This window comes from Eupeodes corollae, chromosome 1, assembly GCF_945859685.1.
Source record: "Eupeodes corollae chromosome 1, idEupCoro1.1, whole genome shotgun sequence".
Taxonomy (NCBI): domain Eukaryota; kingdom Metazoa; phylum Arthropoda; class Insecta; order Diptera; family Syrphidae; genus Eupeodes; species Eupeodes corollae.
This window is the reverse complement of record NC_079147.1, coordinates 136,885,238-136,900,859: the sequence shown is the minus strand read 5'-3', so window position 1 is coordinate 136,900,859 and position 15,622 is coordinate 136,885,238. Positions and strand designations below refer to the sequence as shown.

Genomic DNA, 15,622 nt, shown 5'->3' with positions numbered 1-15,622 from the left:
ATGAACATGAAACAACACTTTCAGGATAAGCTATCTTCGTCTAAATCAGCTATAAGTGCCGCATGGAAAAACTGTCTGAAAGACAAACATATATCGATAAAATTCAAATACCAATTATTCCAGGCAGTTTACAAATCAATAATGCTATATGGAGCTCAAGTGTGTGGATACAAATCATACGATACAGTAGAAAAACTGCTCCGATTTTTCTTAAAGCGAATTTTCAAGCTTCCACAATCCTCACCAAACCATATGCTATTTGTTGAAACAGGAATCTCACCACTATTCATAGAAACATTGCGTCTTCATTTCAACTTCATTGCGAAAACTATGGTACTGGACGGAGAAAGATTGACTAAATGAATATCAAGTTACGTGATAGAGAAGAGAATATGGTTTTTTGAACATTGGAAAGCACTCGCAGAGTTCGCTGATCACACTTTAAGGATTACTATGGATAATATCCATCAATGGAAGGAAAAGCTCGATAATTTAATTAAAGCGGTGGATAAAAAAATGCGAGCGGAAAGCATTGAAAACGCACTAACTTCAACCCATCGCATGCCAGCTTAAATAATAATATTTACTATTTTAATAAAAATATTCAACTGAAACAATATCTACTGTTTTTAAGGCCAGAGGAGAAATGATGGACTTTAACTTTATACCCCACAGAGAAGATTTGAAAAAAAAAAAACAAGTTTAATAACATTTTCAAGTTATTGAACAAGCTTATCTTTCGTTGAGTTCATTTTGACATTTTGAATATACTCAACGAACTTATTCTGAAAACGATTGAACGAGACGATAGTGATTACGTGAAGCAAATTATTGACGATATCGTTAATGATAATAGTTTTGACGATTATCGCCTTGAAAATTACGGAATGACTACTAGAACTGGAGGGACCAGAAATGAAAATAATTTTAAATGGCGCTGCCTGGAAAAATTGCACAACTATTGTCAACAAGCATCGAAATATAGAAGAGGTATATATGTATGTACATTTTGTTAGTCATGACTTAAAATTAAAGAATAATACTTTTTTGTAAACTTAAATTTGAAAAAACAATCAATAAATCTATCTTTCTAAAAAAAACGTGTTTGTTTATTTGAAAACTGCGATACTAAATTGAACAGAATCAAATGGAACCAAATGTTTTAGTTCTCAAGAGTCCAGTTTTTGGTTTTTCTTCATTCTTCATGAAACAAAACTTCCAGACCCGCACTTGTGTCTACAAATTGAAATGATTCCGTATCCAATATAAATAGGGTTCAAAAGAAGTTCTCACTAAATATAATGTAATAATTGTACTTCTGGTGCAAGTGTTATTTATGCACTAGTGGGTGTTTTCTTGGACTTGTGTGAAGTCGATTGACTAAGCAGATATGCCCTAAAAGATAAACGCCTTGAAGAGAATATTCAGCGGACGGACCTGATTGATGCAAAAAGTGTTCAAAAATTGGTCTTCTGAGCTGAAATTGATTCGAGGCAGGTCAACAGCCAAGGTCAAGAAATTGTAAGGTTTAAACCAAACTTTAAATTGTTGTATTCCGTGTTATAAGGTACATAATGGAAATATAATATTATAAGCGTTTTGTTGGATTGATTACTTCTTAAAATGAAATATTTTAATATGAATACGGTTGAGTTAAAAAATGCAACAAGCCATTCCGACAAAATTCATGCAATGCATTTATGAACAGAAAAACTTCTGCAAAATGCGGCAGATATACAATATCAAAAACCAGTTCATAAATATCATGAAAGTACGCGCCTGTAAAATAAATATAAAATAATTAAGTTTTTTTCTTTGTGTTACGCGGGTTTTGTGTCTTAACAAAATTCTTTCAAAATGTCCAATAAAAATGTTTTATTATGACTTATTTTTAATGTTTTGATTGCAACAGATTTATTCGTTTCTATTAAGTCAAAATATTATATTTCAACTTATTATCAACAAATCATCTTAATTTTTGACAAAAACTTAATAAATATTCAATTATTTTACCTACACATCTTGATCTAATATTTTCCAGCAGAGCGGCAACATAAATAAAGTGACTGCAGGTTTGATCGCATTTCAGCTGTCAGACTGTTCTTTTGAACAGAGTTACCGACTGCAGTAATGCAGTGTAGTACCGTGGCATGATGGTTAGTGCGTTGGACTGTCATGCCAGAGGTTTTGGGTTCGATCCGTGCCTATGCCATCTAAAGTCTTTTCACGGGTACTGCCTCTTCCGAGGAATTGACAAATTCTCCAAGAGTAACTCTTGTCACGAAAAAGTGCTTTCTCAATTTAGCCGTTCGGATTCGGCATATAAACTGTGGGTCACCTCCATACCTGACAACATTACTCGCACACAGGAATGGTTGAGAGTTGTAAGTCACTAGGCCCTAGTTCTCAAAGGACTGTTGCGCTACCAAATTTTTTTATTTATGAACTTACCCTACGTATTTAGTTTGTGTTTAGTAGTTTTATTGTTGCTTCAGCAACAACTTTAATGATTTGCAACAAATAAGAGTACTTATTTTATAAACGACAAAAATACCGGGCCTATCTTTCAAACAAATATAACTGAAAGTTATTAATTTCACAAGATATTTTGATTAAACAACCTAACTCTAGTTAGGGGATTTGACTTTGGAATAGGCACACTAATTTGTATCAAAAACAAACGTACTCTAAAACTATTTCAATCGTCAAATGAGAAATGAGAAAATGATCCTTTGAAGAAAAAAACCGTTGGAAAAACTTTTCGAAAGACGTTACCAGGGAATTAAAAATTTTCTTCGATAGGTCAGGAAAAATTGATTCTTGAAATTCAATTTTTAGAATCAAATTTTGGTTATTCGATTTTATTTTGTAAGGTACACACCATTTTAGTTAATTTGAACTTAGGTACTTTTGGCAGAATCTTTCACTTTTCATTTATATAAAAAAAATCACAACCCAAACAAAAACACACGCCTAAAATATACATACATATTTGCTTACCTCATCTTCTGTATCGCATTGGTCTGTATCATCGATAGCCGCAAGAGGGGTAAATATTTGAGGAATCGATGGTGACGGTGATTTTCCCTGATAACAGCTTGTTTTCTCGATGTTATTGTTTTTAATGTTGTTGTTGTTTTTGTTTCCTGATGTATTATAGATGTTTGCGTTTCTGGTGGTTGTCCTTCCACCCACAATTTCAGCATTTAGAACGGACGACGCCTTGTAAGTATCCGTTTTCCGTTTGTTATAGTTTTGAAAATGCTCAAATTTTTAAAACCAATCCAAAGATCAAAACCGATAAGTGTTTATCTGTTTTTTTATTTCACAATTTAAAATCTGTGTTTTGAAAAAAAAAAAAGAAATTTTAATTTCAATGATTTGGAAATAAATTGAATAAATTTATTCACACACATACAAATACATTGATTATATTTAAAATAAACAACTGATAGCGATTGAAAATAATTAAACAGTCTGTCTATATGGATGCACTTGCACTACCGTACCGCCCGCCACTCTAGGGTATAAAACAATCCTAATAAAAAAAAACAATTGGGAAATGCACAAGGCGAGGGCCTAAACATTTGTATTCCGAATCCGAAGGTTTTTGCAACTGCTTTTGCTTTACTACTTCTCCTATTGCTGTTTCCTCTCTTTCTCTGTGGATTCTCGTCATTTTTTCTATATCTACATATTTGCCATCCAAATGCTGCGTTTTCAACACTCTTTTTTCCTCATTTCACGGTAAACATTGAAAATTAAAATTAAAAGAAGAAAAAAAAACACACAACAAAAGTCCATAGAGAAAGTGCAGATGATTCTTTTTCTCACTCGTTCGTAACTTGTCGGAAACCATAACCACCCACCTTAACAAGTAACAGGGTTGTAATTATTATTTTTAAATAATCAGGCGAAATCTTAGTCTTTAAATATAAACGGGCATCTTGTAGGTTTAGACGACATAAGGGACTTGAAAGTAAGGCAAGTTTCTAGTATATGATTGGACAGCTGTCAAAATATTGCCTTTCAATTAAGGCATTTTTGTTGGAAAGTTGACTGGAAAGTTAGTCAAGCTAAATCTACATAATTATCAAGTCAAGTCTACTTATGTCAAAATAACAGCTAATCATGTTTTTTCATTGAACTGGAAGCTGAACTATATTACTCTGTGATTTATTCTCTGAAAAATTATACTTGATGTTTTATGTAAAAAGGTTCCTTGTCAAATTGAAGAAGGAATCGCAATATTTTTTTAAATAGAAAAAAAAAACAAGTCGAAATGGAATTGTATTATGAATAAGGAGTGTTTTATAGACAATTGTGTTTTTGGATGTTTTTGCACGATCAACTGCAGGTAGATGTTAGTAAAGTAAGGTTCCGAGTTTGACACTTAAAAAACTAACTATGAAGTTGCCTAGGTCAAAATGTACGTTCGAAGAACGAAGTTGACTGCAAATGAAGTCCCTTATGTTCACACTGTAGTTCATATTCACACTTACACAGTTGCTTACTAACTGCATTACCATTTGAACTGAAATACCTGGGAGCTGTCAGTTATGTTCGCTTTTGGGCTTCTTCAAATTTACCTCATTTTGTAGGAAATATTGTTTTACTATATATACATAGAATGATAGTCCGTTTTAAATAGGTAAATAGGACTCTGCAAGGCTCAGCAAAGTTTTATCGAAGGAACATTGTAATCCTTCATTTATAAAAAAGCATTGTAATCCTTCATTTCTAAAAAAGCCTGATGGAACCTGGACAGCCTCTCCAGCCGAATCTCTTGAGCTACTAATGAAGACGCACTTTCCGGGTTGCGAGAGTGATAACCCCGAACCGCTTGAAACCACAGAGCTAAACGTAGATCATGTGGAGCAAGTCAATTCCGTTATAACCAGAGAAAATATTTTGTGGGCCATCAATACTTTGTCTCCATATAAATCCCCAGGCATGGATGGCATACTGCCAGTAGTTATACTCCATGGCTGGAACAAATTTTCAAAGGATGCCTCCTTCTCAAACATGTGCCCATGTCGTGGAGACAGGTCAAAGTAGTTATTATCCCGAATCCGCGAAGGATTTCAGACCAATAAGCTTAACATCTTTTGTGCTTAAAACCTTGGAGCACATTCTTGATTACCATATTAGAGAAATCCTAGTTGGACGACCTCTCGAAAGCTCTTAGCATGCTTATCTTAAGGGCAAATCTACGGAGACTGCCCTCCATGAGGTAGTGCGTACTGTAGAACAAACAATCCATTATAAAGAATTTAATCTTGCCACCTTAATAGACATAGAAGGTGCTTTTAACAACGTCCTTACCGAATCCATAGAAGAATCGCTCGTTAAGTTCGGTGTAAAGACTTCATTCGAGAATGGATTATTTCCATGCTCAGTGGTAGGAAGATTCGAACCACTCTAGACAATACAATCTCAGCAAAACAAGATTAGGGGAACACCCCAGGGTGGGGTCCTTTCGCCTCTTCTATGGCTTCTGGTCATGGATACAATTCTCGTTAAATTAGAGAGATGTAGACTGAAGGCGGTAGCCTATGCGGATGATTTGGTGCTATTGGTGTCAGGAAAGTACACCTCTGTGATTAGTGAAATCACGGAGTCAGCTTTGAAGAAAGTTAGCAACTGGGCCACTAGTTGTGGACTAGGAGTTAACCAAAGCAAAACTGAACTGTTGCTCTTAACCACCAAAAGTAAAGTACCGCCCTTCACGCTACCTCGACTCAAGGGTCAAATTCTATCATTGTCTTCCAGTGCAAAATATTTGGGAGTTATACTCGACCCTAAACTAAACTGGAAACTAGATATTGAAGTACGGGTTAAGAAGGCCTGTGTTGCCTTCTACGCCTGCAGCAAAACTTTCGGCAAAAAGTGGGGACTTCAGTCGAAGATGATTTTATGGACGTACACAGCCATAGTACGCCCAATCTTTACATATGGTTCGATTTTGTGGTGGCCTGCTCTTAGCAAAGCCTTAATATTAATAAGCTAAAGAAGGTTCAGAGAACAGCTTGCGTGGGCACCACAGGGGCCATGCGTACTTGTCCAACGGACGCCTTAAACGTTATTTTGGATCTTCTAACAATCCACCTTTTTATTAAATACATAGCTTCCTGCAGCGCTATTAGGCTGAAGGAATCAAACAGCTGGTTGTCAAAACCTTATGGTCACAGCAACGCAACGAAATTGATTCCCTCAGATATTATCTCGGTAGACACTGACTACTAGTAGTACCCGTGGCATGATGGTTAGTGCGTTGGACTGTCATGCAAGGGGTCTTGGGTTCAATCCCTGCCTGTGCCACCTTAATTAAAAAAATATAATTTTCGCGGGTACTGCCTCTTGCGAGGAATTGACAAATCCTTCAAGAGTAATTCTTGTCATGAAAAAGTGCTTTCTCAAACTAGCCGTTCGGATTCGGCCTAAAATTGTAGGTCCCTTCCATTCCTGACAACAGTACTCGCACACAGGAATGGTTGAGAGTTGTAAGTCACTAGGCCTTGGTTCACAACGGACTGTTGCGCCACCCCATTTGATTTTTTTTTTTTTTGAGACACTGACTACTGCACTCCTACTTTGAGCCTTAGTAAGGGTTTCAAGGTTATTTTCCCATCCAGAGAAGAAGCACTACAGCGCTAATTGGATCTCAGGCTAAGTTGCCTTGAGATCGCCATTGCTACCTACCTTTAAATAGGTTAAATAGGTCAACTGTCAAAAATTGCTTAATGTCAAATCAAGTTAAGATTTTGACGTGTAGGTGTATTGCAATAAAAAGGGGGAATTTACTCAGCTGTGGCTACGTTTTAGTGGACACATTTTGCATTCACAAAGCTGGTTGAATTTTAACTACGTAGTCCCTAGCTTTACGAATGAGCCCCAACTATCTAAAATTAATGCGTTTAATAAAAAATCAACAAGCTTTTTATATATTCAGTATTTTGACAGATAAATAGTTATGTGTATTTTCTAATGGTTGGTTTACATGTATCTGCGTTTGATTTCTTCGAAAAAAAGCTATACAACATACAAAATTAATGTTTGTAAGATAGACAGAAAAGATCAAAATCACGAAGATATTCATTCTCCGCATTATAGGAAATTCGAGAAAAGCAGATGCCAAGGTTATAGTGAAGACAAACAGAACAATGTCCATCTTTATTATAGCATCTACGTCTGCATCAGTGTTGCCACTTTGTATAAGTTTAACAAAATTTTTACATTTTTTCTTCTCATTTTTGAATTATATTATTAAATTTTGTGTGGTTTTATAATTTTTTTTTCAATTTTATTTTAGTTTTTAATTGTGAAATTCATTCAACTGTTATATTCACTCAATTGAATTCGGTTTTATTATATACAATGTAAGCCTGTGGAAAAATATTGTGTATCTAATTAAAGCCACCTTTCTTCTTTTAAGGCTTTTTTTCTGGACATCGGAAAATGTTGTATATTTTTTTTTTTTACTATTTTAAGCTTTTGTTAGGTTCTTCGATTTATTTTATTGTACCGATTTATACAGGGTGCGCCAGAGAAACTTACTTATTTGAAAGGTCAATAAAAAAAAAGTACTTCAGTTATTGTTTTAAATTTTTTTTTTTATTTGAGAATACAATATCCCAATTTTTTTTTTATGCAGTCTTAAAAATGACATCGGATAAATGGCGACCCCCATTGCGCATACACTGATGAAGTCGATTTTTGAAATTCGTATCCACTCTTCGCAGCATATCAATCGGTATGTTGGCAATGGCGTCGCGAATGTTGTTCTTGAGGTGTGCTATGGTCCGTGGTCGATCGACATAAACCAGGGATTTCAAATAACCCCATAAAAAGAAATCGCATGGAGTCAAATCTGGAGAGCGTGCCGGCCATTGGAGATCGCCTCTGAGAGAGATGAGGCGGTCGGGGAAATGTTGTCGCAACAAATTCATTGAGTCTCGTGCTGTGTGTGCTGTGGCTCCATCTTGCTGAAACCACACGTTCCTAACATTCATTTCTTCGAGTCTTGGAAGAAAAAATTCCTCAATCATGTTCCTGTAACGAGCTCCATTCACGGTAACTGCGCGTTCGTTTTTTTCAAAAAAATAAGGACCAATTATTCCCATTACCGACATCGCACACCAGACAGTAACTCGCTCACAATTAAGTGGCTTCTGGTGAAGCTCACGCGGATTTACACCACACCAATAACGCATGTTTTGCTTGTTGACGCAGCCGGAAATGTGGAAGTGAGCCTCGTCACTGAAAAAAACGATCGCGTCTTCAGGCAGGTTGTCAATCAGCATTTCACATGCATTTTGACGGGCAACAAAATCGCGTTCAGTTAATTCTTGCACAACAGCCAATTTATAGGGATGAAATTGAAGGTCTTTATGGAGAATTCGTCGAACAGTGGTGTCAGAAATTCCCATAGCAGCTGCGTGTTTGCGAGCCGAACGCCGGGGAGAACGCACAACTGACTGCCTCACTATTTCGATATTTTCCGGAGTTCTGATGGTCCGTTGAAGTCCATTTCTGGGTTTAGAGACACTTCCACACTCCCGAAATGAGTTAACCCACGACAGAATTGAATTACGGCCAGGAACGAGTCTGTGAGGAGGAATTTCAAAGCGAGCGTGGAAGGCACGTTGCGTAGCAACAAGTGAGCGACCGTTAGAAAAGTAGCTCTCAACTGCGAAGGCCCGCTGCTCTCTAGACCAGAGCATGATGGCAACTGACTGGAGGGAGAAACAAACTTGGGAACTTCCCCCTCCAGATGCGCCCCCTCTTGCCCATCTACCCGCCCAACTCACCGCGCGGGAATTTTTTCAAATAAGTAAGTTTCTCTGGCGCACCCGTTAGTACTGTACCGTACTGTCAAAAGTTATAGTATTTTGTAAAAAGTTAGTTCGCTTCAAAAGTTGGTTCTCATAACTGCAACCGCATAATACAAAAAAGTAGAGGGAGGCAGATAAATGTCGAAAATAGAAAAAGGGAGAGAATACACCAATGGTAACTCTTTTTTTACGTCTTAAGCACTATTCACATGAGCACGACCAACGTCCAACGAATGAACGAATATTCGTCGATTTTGACATTTCTTTCACATGAGAGTTTTTACTACGTAGCGAATGAACGACATTCACCACCGAAACCAAAACAAGACTGATTTTTTTAGGTTAAGTCGAGCGATGATTTTATTCGTTGCGAGTCTGGATAATTTGAAACGCGAATAAAGTTTGACAGTTCGTATCAACTTCAATTTTTTTTAAATTTATTAATATATGATATTGAAAAGTAAAAGTATGCATCATAAATCAAAAGAAAATATATAGGAAATATGTCTTCAAACGTATATAAACTCACATTTTGTAATTCATTCGTCGTTCGTTGGTCGCGCTCATGTGAATACTGCTTTATGTGTTTGACAGGTAACGTCACAAATAACGAAAGCTAGAAAATAACAGCGTAGTTAATTGTTTTTAAAGCTTTTCTCTTCGTATTTGTAGAGTTGACCATAAAAACAAAAACTTGAGATTTACCTCCGAAGAATCACGAGATAACGAGTTTAATGATTAAGAACTAAAATTTTGTTTTGTTAAGGGTTATAACTATTTTAATAAACATCTTGGACTAGGGTCCTGTCAGTCACGACAAAGCTATTACGACTGTGACTACAATTGCAGCTCCATGTTAATTATTCCGCCTACTTAGAAAAACAGAATTATGACCTGTTCAAGATAAAAAATACTAATTGTGGTCTTTAAAAAGTTGCAATAAACCCAAAGTGAGTATTAATATCAAATACACTTCTAGGTATTTTTGCAAACCAACAATAAGATTTCGAAAACAGAGTTACTTTCGTATTTAAGTGTGTATTTAATTTTCTAGGATATGTTCGACTTAATTTTATAAAAAAAGGATTAAAATTCAAATGCATTTGAAATGCAGCCCTGTCACAATTACGAGTCAAACCATCATCATACCCACCAAACCACCCACCATCTATCTTAACGGTTTCTCTTTTTCATCCTATTCTACAGTAGTCGGTACAACGTATTTGAGTACAGCAACGGTATAGGTCCCTCTATCAACTTAATGACACTTGAAGAAGGTGAAGTATAGAGACAGAACGAACGAAAAAATACACAAAAGTAATCGACACGGCAGCATGGCATGGGGAGAATATAAATAAAAATAAATAAATGCAGAAGGAAGAACAAAACAACCTATACATTCATATTGAGGGAGCGTTTTACATTTTCCCGCCACAATCCATAATGTTGGGGCCATCCATCTCGATTGGGGTGGTGTAAATATGTAGTTGGCGATGGGTGAGTCCTGATGACGATGAGGAGCGATTCTGTGTGTGAGTTTCTGTGTTTACAAGGGAAAAGTCATTTCTCAAAGAGCACTGAGCTTTTTTGCATACCTGCAGTCGCAGTGAGGCTGCTTGCTATTGCTATTGATGGCTGGCGCTGGGGCTTGGTTCGGTTTGATACCGGGATGGATGCTTGGATGACTGGCTGACTGGATGACTGTGCAACTAATCCTTTATTTTTCAACTTTGATAAAGGATGCATGAGAATGATGATGATGATGCCGAAGAAGACTGGTATGCAATGACGTTGTGTCCGCCGAGCCGACCTACCAAACAGGCCTATGCTGGTTGCCAGGGAGATTTTTTTTTCTAAATGGAGACAAACTCATACATAGATATTTTTAACGGTAGAAAAAATAATGAAAGAAAAAAAAATGATATAAACAGCTCGCTCTCTCTTTCCCTCGCTCTCATTCACTTTTTCTCTCATTTCTTATGATGATCATTATAAAATAGAAGGCCCGCTCGAGCTCGACGCCAACGCTAACGCTAACAGTACGCTAGCCCAACTTAAGTGGGTGTAGAAGTATAGAAATGCGCCTTAAAAACGGTCGAATATTCCTACCTACATAGTGAATGAATGTGTAAGTGGGTGGGGATGGGTTGAGTGAAGTTGTAGGTATAGTGTACACGAGATGGCTTATAGTGTACTGTACATTGTACATATACTAGAGACTAGGTCCTGGGAGAAAACGGGAAAGGCTGTACCTAGTAGTTGGTACCTCTACTTTGTGTAGTTCTGTGGTGTGCTGATGTGCTGCAATTCTAATAAAGGATGCGAAAAAGGATAAATATTCAGATTTAAAAGAAATTGCAGTTGATAATCACAAATTCAGAAGATAACTACAGTCTGCGCATCGGATGGAGTGAGATATAGCTTATAGCGTATAGGTGTAGATACCTATAGTATATGGAAGCAGAGGGAGCATGAACGCCTTGCCGTGTCACAGGAGACAAAGACATTTGTACAGAGAAACAGGCCTCTTTTGAATGCATAAGCGTAACTTGTGTGTGGTAATGGTAGTGAGTCATGCATTTTTTGTTGTTGCCAGCCAAGGATATTTATCTATATCTATTTTATATGCTTTTTTTTAAATTTATATATTTTTTAGTTCAACATTTATTTGGGGGAGAAAAATTCAAGAGCAACATGAATTTGAGTTTGTCTTGAAAAAAAAAATAATAAATAGTTCATATCTGTTTGATTGTATCGTTTCAATATAAGATTTGATTGCTGCCAAATAAAGAATACATTTCAATAAAAACTCAGCTAACCAATATTAAAAGTTCATAAAATGCATCACTAATCAGGAATTATTGTGACTTAAAGATATCTGATAGGATATTTTTTTCATACAAAACAAGAAGAATCAATGAAGATAAATTTGGGCGTGGTTTTTAAAGAATTTATACGTTCAGTCGTCCAAGTGAGGTGGTAGACCTTTATCTTAAATACTAGCAGTATTACAAGGAACATAAATATTGTTTCTTAAAATACTTTAATAGTTAGAATTCGTGTATCAAGTGAGTGGTTATTATTTCCTTGGGCACATTCAATGTTGGCCAAAACAAAAGCTCTCGATTATTAAATAAATGAAAAACAAATTTAGGATTCAATTATTGTATATTTTTGTTTCTAAAATTTAAACAAATATTTATAGTTTGTAATGGAAAATAATGAAAGGTCTTACTAAAATATTGCAAAGTCCTTGCTTTTAATTACTTCAGCGCAACTTGGAAACATGAAGTCAATTTAATTGCTTATAAAATGCTGTTGGGACAGTTTCCAAAGCCAAATTAATTTGATCAAACAGACTGTTTTTATTTTTGCAATAAATCCTTACAATTCATCGATCTACAATTTCCCTGTGCTGGCCATTGTAACACGTCAATTTGTTTTTTTTTTTGGAAACTACGTCTACTGGTAATAAATGGGGTTTACAACCCAGAATAACGCATAAGCTATACGCATCGATAATCAGACCGATTTTAATGTACGGTGTGGCAGAATGGTGGACTGTTTTAGAGAAAGGTAGCTTTCCTATGTATAAGCGGATCGCTTCGCACGACCCAGTCAGCGGCACTGGACACCTTGCTCTACCTAACACCTCTTGACATATTTAGCAAACAAATAGTTGCAAAGACTAACAACAACATTGGCCACTCCGTAACTCTAAGGTATTTAGAATCAATTGCAAAGCACACAGACTACTACATCCCCCAACTGCAATTCGACAGAAATTTCCAGATTTCTATACCTCGCAGATCTTTTTGGGAGGATAGGACATTCTTGGAGGATGAGTCAATCCATTTTTACACCAATGGGTCAAAAACAAAAGAAGGGGTTGGTGGAGGTGTGTACTCTGAACGACTGAAATTAAGTCTCATTCCGCCTTCCCAATCATTGTAGCGTGTTCCAGGCGCAACTTGTCCTGGCTTAAAGAAAACGTGATATAAACATCTAATATCCGCATTTTCTCAGATAGCCAGGCCGCTATCAAATCTCTGGACTCTGTCTCTACAAACTCTATAACAGTCCATAACTGTCGATCATCTCTAATGGAGATGGCGCAACAGTTTAATATTCACCTTTGCTGGGTGCCGGAACGGTACAGTACAGCGCATCCTACCACGTTTGGCAAGTACTGGCATACCAATCGCTACTTGTAAACTGCTGCTAATGCAAGACGCTGTGAGGAGGGCAGGCACTAGGTTTAACAACATCACCACGTGTTAAGTCACAAAAAACATCTGGCCAACACTGGATTTTAAACGTTCAAGGTGCTTGCTCTCTCTAAGCAGATTGCATATAAGCTCGATAATAGGTGTCATTACCGGACACTGTCACGCACGCCACGAGACTAGGCGTGTTCTCAAATGACTTTTGCAGAAGCTGTATGGACGAGGAAGAAACGGTTCTTCATCTTCTCTGCACATGCCCTGCTCTGACTCGAAAACGCAAGAATTACCTAGGAAAATTCTTCTTTAACGATCTAAATTATATCGGTATAATCAGCCACTCACGTTTCGTAAGGGACTCAAGCTGGTTCCATTGAGCTTAGGAGGAAGCCTCAAGATTCATGTGGTATCACAATGGACAATTAAACTGGCCTAAGTGTGTCCGTTTCCATCTTGGATAGCCACTACAATCTAACCTAACCAACGTCTTAACCATATTGGTTGTTTGCTTTGGGTCGTTGTCCTGCTGAAATATCCAATTCCGAAGCAACTGATCCTCAGCAGCATTATATTTTGCTAAATATCACTGTACATAAAATAATTCTTTGTACCATTTTTTGTGAATCGGTCCCAGTCCATGCTCTGAAAAACATGCCCATACCATTACGTAACCTTCTGCGTCTTTCACAGTAGCTTTGGTGTAACGTGGATTTAGTGCCTCTTTGGATGGTATGCGAACTCGTCCGAGAAGAGTACGCTCCTCCATTTTCCAACAGTTCAGTTGATGTGGTCATGAGCAAATTTTAATCTCGCCTGCTTGTTTTTGATGGATATCAAAGGGTTTTTTTCAGATTCGAAAGATTTTAGTCCACCATAAACTACATGTTCAGATCGAGTTGGGTTCGTATTTCTCTTGATGATATAAAAAGGTAATTTTTAATTGATTTGATTATAGCAGAATCCTGTCGTTTTGTTGTTTTTTTTTTGGTCTGCCATCTCGATGAATCGTTGTGATTGACTTTTTAGATTTGTAAAATTTTATAAATAGGAAAATCACTGATTTTGCAATAGAATAATTTTCCGATATTTTAATTCCATTTTTATTGTATTTCGTTAGCGTATTTGTTTAAGGCCATTTTACAAAACTTAGCTAAGAACACTGCTTAGCTTTCCCGTGAATATCTTATATATATATTCAATGCAATCGTTTACGAACACCTTTAGATTTTGTAGTTATCGGACTAACTTTTCTCTATTAATACGAAAAAGAGAAATATTAGAAAAGTTTCTCTTGTTTCGAAGAACAAGAAATTGGGTTTAACGTCGTACGTATGTCATATTTAATAAACCGTTATGAAAACGGTTTGTGGTCTACTTATAAGTAAATACATAATGTATTAAATTTTAGAAAAAAATAATTACAATTATTTGTTTAAGTTATTCATTGTTGAATGACATAAAGATGGAGGAAATTTAATTGATGTTTGTCAAACCTAAGTTCATAATATTACAGTTAAACTTGTAAAAATTACTCGATTTGCTTCCGGTTTTCAGTTATTAATTCTTTATTTATTACTCTCATCATTGAATAACATAAAAGCTAATAACGGTTGGTTTTCAAGCCACTCTTTTACTATTTTTGAGGTATGCTTGGGGTCTCCATCTTGATGGAATTTTCTCAATTAGATACACACACTGATCAACAAACTCAGGCAAATAGGAGGTTTTTTCTGCTTTACAGACGCGATTAATTGTATTATTTTCAATGCTCTTCTGGCTGTCCATTCGCTTGTTGGTTTGTGAATGGCCAGTGTAGGTGTTAGCTTGGAGCTTTTACGAAGCAACCGTTCCATTTCACGGGCGTCACTATCCGTCAGAATTCTTGGTCGTCCTCCAAAATCACCCGGAGACTCCAAATTATTTCTTTTTCGTTCTGCTATCACTGTTGACTTTCCAACGCCAGTCTTTTCAGCTATTTTTCGGGTACTTTCCTTTTTTTTTGCAGGAGTACCACAATTCGGTTTTCCAAATCTTTAGTGATTTTCTTTATTTTGCACTAATTGAACAATAATTTCACAATTTTTGGATGTAACAATGTTAGCTCTTCACCGTATTACTTTATAATCATGTAATAATTAGAGAAACGCAAAAAATCTTGACAACTTTCATAAAGATAACGGTAAAATAATGTTTTTTGTATGCTGACTTTTGTATTGACTTTTTTGTTTGTTTTATTACATTATATGTTATTCAATGATGAGAGTAACAATTAAATAATTAATAATTGAAAACCGGAAGCAAATTGAGTAATTTTTACAAGTTTAACAGTAATATGAACTTAGGTTTGACAAACATACGACCAGTTTTGATTGCCATTGTATATTACAGACACGAGATTATCAATTTGTTTACATAATTGAAAAATAGCGCCTTCAATTTCTATAACGAATGCTAACGGCTTATTTGATGATTTACTGTTTATGATAAGAATTATTACTCTTGGAAGATTTTTCAATTTCTCGCAAGTGGCAATAACCGTGAAAAAAGTTTTGGGTGACACATCCA

General features: G+C 36.2%; 1 protein-coding gene across 1 annotated transcript in view; it reads right to left on the bottom strand.

The window, feature by feature from the left end:
* The window catches only part of LOC129941596 (putative transcription factor capicua), a 73,329-nt gene that overhangs the window by 42,465 nt on the left and 15,242 nt on the right, over positions 1-15,622 (bottom strand). Inside the window, exon 2 of the mRNA XM_056050268.1 lies at positions 3,001-3,339. The gene's annotated coding sequence lies outside the window, so the exon portion shown is untranslated. The remainder of the gene's footprint in view (positions 1-3,000; positions 3,340-15,622) is intronic.